Source organism: Scleropages formosus, chromosome 2 (genome assembly GCF_900964775.1).
Source record: "Scleropages formosus chromosome 2, fSclFor1.1, whole genome shotgun sequence".
In the NCBI taxonomy this organism is placed as follows: Eukaryota; Metazoa; Chordata; class Actinopteri; order Osteoglossiformes; family Osteoglossidae; genus Scleropages; species Scleropages formosus.
This window is the reverse complement of record NC_041807.1, coordinates 42,596,310-42,601,788: the sequence shown is the minus strand read 5'-3', so window position 1 is coordinate 42,601,788 and position 5,479 is coordinate 42,596,310. Positions and strand designations below refer to the sequence as shown.

General features: G+C 47.8%; 1 protein-coding gene across 1 annotated transcript in view; it reads right to left on the bottom strand.

The window, feature by feature from the left end:
* LOC108932673 (ribonuclease inhibitor-like) overlaps positions 1 to 5,479 on the bottom strand; it is a 100,184-nt gene that overhangs the window by 69,994 nt on the left and 24,711 nt on the right. The window lies entirely within an intron of this gene.

Below are 5,479 nucleotides of genomic sequence, written 5' to 3'. Positions count from 1 at the left end.
TTCCCCTACAGTGTACATGTATGCTGTATCAATAAATACGTTTATGGATAATGTGTCTCGTGGAAAGGCCCATTGAATTCTGAAAATTGTTGCACGGAATATGTAATTTTTTTTCTCAGGGCATATCAAGTTGAATTGTTTAATGAAACATTTTATTTTTAACCTTGGAGGCAAAGCTATTTGGCAGACCTGTAGTTCTATTTATTTATTTTTTTGCTAAATTTTGCAATTTAGCCATTTAAATCAAGGTGTTCAAACAGTTTTCAGAAATTTGGCAGGATTTTTTTGTTTTTTGGAAATGACAGTAGATATTTAAAGGCTACGAAAAGAGTCCTTATGTTTTTCTAAACAGGCAACAATTTCATTTGCGCCTTTAAAAGACATAAATGCTATTTTTTTACGCTCTTAGACAAGTTTTACTTTTTCTTTTAACAACGTGGTACCTTCTACCCTTTTGGAAGATATGGTTCTCTGACCTTCCTGTTCAAAACCTCCATTGTGGAAGCAGCCAGGCACAGCTGTGGCCAAAAGCTTGTTGGTGCCAGCCAGGGTGGCAACCCGAGAACCCGCTGGTGGACACCGGTGGTGAGGGAAGCCGTCAAGTTGAAGCAGGAGGCCTTTAGGGCCTGGTTGGCTCTGGGGACTCCTGACTCAGCAGACAGGTACTGACAGGCGAAAAAGGCAGCAGCAGCTGCGGTTGCAGAAGCAAAAATCCCGGGCATGGGAGGAGTTTGGAGAGGCCATGGAAAATGACTGTTGGTAGGCTTCAAAGAAGTTCTGGAGAACCATCCGGCAGCTCTGAAGGGGTCAGAGGAGTTTCGCTCGGGCTGTGTTTAGCAGGAGTGGAGAAACTCTGACCTCTGATGAGAATATTGTCGGGAGGTGGAAGGAGCACTTTGAAGAACTCTTAAAACCGAGTGATATGCCTCCCTTACAAGAGTCAGGGCCAGAGGCTCTCGGGCTGTCGGAATCCATTTCCCTGGTGGAAGTCAGTGAGGTAGTTGGTCAGCTCCAGAGTGGCAAAGCACCGGGGGTGGATGAGATTTGCCTGGAAATGCTTAAGGCCCTGGATGTTGCAGGGCTGTCATGGTTGACACGCCTCTGCAATGTTGCATGGACCTCGAGGACAGTGCCCTTGGATTGGCAAACTCGGGTGGTGGTCCCTATCTTTAAGAAAGGGGACCAGAGAGTGTGTGCTAACTATCAGGGCATCACACTTTTCAGCCTCCCTGGGAAAGTCTATGCCGGGGTGCTGGAGAGGAGGCTCCGGCCGATAGTTGAACCTCAGATTGAAGAGGAACAATGCGGTTTCCGCCCTGGCCTTTGGAACAGTGGACCAGCTTTTTACCCTCTCTCAGATCATTGAAGGGGCATGGGAATTGGCTAATCCAGTCTACATGTGTTTTGTGGACTTGGAGAAGGCTTATGACCGTGTTCCCCAGGAAATTCTGTGGGAGATGCTTCGGGAGTGGGGGTGTGGTGGCGCAGTGGGTTGGACCGCAGTCCTGCTGTCCGGTGGGTCTGGGGTTCGAGTCCCGCTTGGAGTGTCTTGCGATGGACTGGCGTCCCGTCCTAGGTGTGTCCCCTCCCTCTCCGGCCTTGCGCCCTGTGTTGCCGGGTTGGGCTCCGGTTCCCCGTGACCCCGTGTGGGACAAGCGGTTCTGAAAATGTGTGTGTGTGTGTGTGTGTGTGTGCGCTTCGGGAGTATGGGGTACCGGGGCCACTACTGCGGGCCATTCGGTCCTTGTACATACGGAGCGAAAGCTGTGTCCGCATACTCAGCATTAAGTTAGGCCTGTTCAGTGTGGGTGTTGGACTCCGCCAAGGTTGTGCCTTGTCTCCCCTCCTGTTTGTGGTTTTCATGGACAGGATATCAAGGCGCAGTCAAGGTCAGGAGGGCATTCTGTGTGGGAGTCGGAAGGTGACGTCTCTGCTTTTTGCAGATGATGTTGTCCTTTTGGCACCGTCACATGGTTGCCTCCAACATGCACTGGAACGGTTTGCAGCCGAGTGTGAAGCGGCGGGGTTGAGGATCAGCACCTCAAAGTCTGAGTCCATGGTTCTGTCACAGAAAAGGATGGTATGCCCCCTCCAGGTAAGGGGAGAGTTTTTGCTCCAAGTGGAGGAGTTCAAGTATCTTGGCGTCTTGTTCACGAGTGAGGGAAGAAGGGAGCGTGGGATCGGCCACAGACTGGGAGCAGCGGCAGCAGTAATGCGGTCACTGTACCGGACTGTAGCGGTGAAGGGGGAGCTGAGCCATAAGGTAAAGCTCTCCATTTACCGGTCGATCTATGTCCCTACCCTCACCTACGGTCATCAACTCTGGGTGATGACCGAAAGAATAAGATCGCAGATACAAGTGGCTGAAATGAGTTTTCTCTGCAGGGTGTTGGGACTCACTTTCCGTGACAGGGTGAGGATTTCAGACATCGGGGAGGAGCTCAGAGTAAAGCCGCTACTGCTCCACATTGAGAGGAGCCAGTTGAGGTGGTTCGGATGCCCCCTGGATGCCCCCCTCTGGAGGTATACCAGGCACGGCCAACTGAGACGAGGCCCCAAGGTCGGCCCAGGACCCGCTGGAGGGATTATATCTCACAGTTAGCCTGGGAACGGCTGGGGATCCCCCAGGTTGAGCTGGAGGAAGTTGCTGGGGACAGGGGCGGCTGGGCCTCTCTGCTCTCCTGCTGCCACCACGACCCTTTTAGGATAAGCAAGACAGAAGATGGATGGATGGATGGTTCTCTGACCTTGCCACAATTACTGATTAATGAAGCTGTGACATAACTATACATACCTATGTATAAAATATGTTTGTCAGCCCCTCACTGAGGGAATGACGCAGTCAGGATTACAGTGAGTTGATTCATGGTGTAATGATGACGTATCATGGTGGAGACTAAGGGGTTGCTCCTCCCCCTCGGTCCTCGCTCCCGCGCCCGCAGGCTGTACACGGCCAAGTATATCAGCCTGCGTGCGCGGGAGCGAGGACCGAGGGGGGGGAGCAACCCCTTAGTCTCCACCATGATACGTCATCATTACAATGGCTCTAAGTGCTGATCAAAACACTGAAGAGAAGAGCTTGCTTGCATCCTATGGTGCTGAAGGAGCAGGGGAGGCACCCATTGAAGACTCTGCAAAGATAGAGAAAAGTACAATAAATTCAATACATCAACAGAAGGAGAGATTTGGATGCAGACGTGATTCTAAATTGTCAGTTTCTCACGTTCCACCATATGAACCATTGTACATCACACAAGCATCTGCATAAAGATTTATCCATTATTCACACACACTGCCTGAACCGCTTGTCCCATATGGAGTCATGGGGAGCCAGAGCCTAACCCGGCAACACAGGGCGTAAGGCCAGAGGGGGAGCGGACGCACCCAGAACGGGACGCCAGTCCTTCGCAAGGCACCCCAAGCGGGACTCAAACCCCAGACCCACCAGAGAGCAGGACCCAGTCTAACCCACTGCACCACCATCCCCCCCTTTCCATTATTCAAAAAAATTATTAAACATTAACATTTACATATTTATCCAGCACTTACAAGATCAGGGAGGAGTGAGTCCAAAAGAGATGAGTGTTGATACCCTTCCTAAATGCAGAGAGAGATTTAGCAGTTCCGAGTGAGAAGGGGAGGTCATTCCACTGCAAAGGAGCCAGAGATTTTGAACCTTTTGTATTTGGGACCAACAACTGGACAGAGGTGGAGGAGCACAGCAATCTGGCTGGGGTATTGCGAGTGGGCAGCAGGTCCATTGATGGTTTCCAAGACCGTAACCAGTGTGTTGAATTTTATCTGGGCAGCGATAGGAAAGTCAGTGGAGAGAGATGAGGAGGGGAGATATGTAAGAACTCTTTGGCAGGTCAAACACGACTCGTACCACGGTATTCTGTATCAGCTGTACAGGTTTGATTGCAGAGGCTGGAAGACCAGGCAGGAGAGAGTTGCAGTAGTCCAGGTGGGATATCACCATGGCCTGAGGCAAGAGTTGTGTAAAGTTTGTTGTGAGATAGGTGGGATATACAAAATGTTTTATATGTATGTGTGTGTGATTCTCAAAAATCAAAGCAAGTGAAATAAAAAAAGAAAATTAAAAAAATTCCAGAACTTGCCTAAGTTGTCCGCCTCCTCAGTTTGCAATGTTTAGACGGTCTCCTTTGTGCAGTGATCTGATGGCTGATACATAAGCAGAGCTGAGACAGGCCTACACACATGGCTCATGTCAAAGTGCATTTTGTAACTGTTTTCTTGTGTGCACACAGGTGTCTGCGTATGTATTTATTTATACATTTTTATTTTTTAACTCCTATTTTTGTGTATTGTTTTGAAAATTTTCAACTTTTTTTAATCTTTTTCATGAATTTTTAAAATATATCTCAAGAAAATCCATTATTATGATTTTCAAAATCCCGTGTCTGTTGTTTGACGGACGGGCTGTACCCATGCAAAGGAGTCTTCTGGTCTTCCTCAGCTTGTATTAAAGCTGGGGTCCTAACAAAAACACAGAAAAAGTTCTTTATGATTTGGAGAAAACGGAATAAGGAGATAAACAATCTGCTGACACTCAGTGAACCATGCGAGAGGAGGCCCTGCGTCTTCGATCTTTCATAAACAACGAGATTACTCTACTTGTGTTTCCAGTAAACACCTAACTGTGCCTTGTGCTGCCTGAACAGAAACGCAACGTGAAGCACCACAGGAAGAGTTTATCAGTGTCTCGGGTGAGGACTTCGGCCATGATGTAGCTTTTCATGGTATTGAAGCACTTTTTATGGTAGATTAAAGCCCACATGACATGGGTGACTGCATACAGGATTGGTGGAACATTAAAAAATAACATCACATAAGTGGTGGATAGGAAACACAAAGGTGTTTGTGACAAATGACATCATGTAAATAATGGAGTACGAAGGAATTTGAGAGAAGTGATTCTGAGACCCTTGTTGAATGTTGACAGAGATTCAGCAGTTCTGAGTGAGAGGGGGGAGGGGAGAGCCAGATTTTGGATTTGAAGTGAAAAGGGAAGCAGAGACATGAGTTTATTGCTGCTCCAGACCAGTTATCACAGTTGCATTTTTCTCACCACACTTAATAGGCTTGAACACTAGGAAAATTATTCTGTAATTAGTCATTCTTTGCTGATGTTTCTGTCCAAGGCGTCACAATTGTCTTCTGCATAAAGTCATATACAACTATTTACTTATAGAGATTTATAGAACAGGAACTCTTACTCAATTCAGGGTAATCCCTTACTCAAGGGTACCACAGCAGGAAGTGGGATTCAAACCTGAGTCCTTCTCCTTGTTTCCTATTCAGCTACTGGACTGAGTCATCTGCTGTGCAATAGCCATGGCATGACGTTACAACGGGTCACATGTTGTGTGTGTGTGTGTGTGTGTGTGTGTGTGAGAGAGCGAGAGAGAGGGATTCCAGCAGGCCAAGCTCGTTTTTTAAATATTATCAGTTGAGTAGA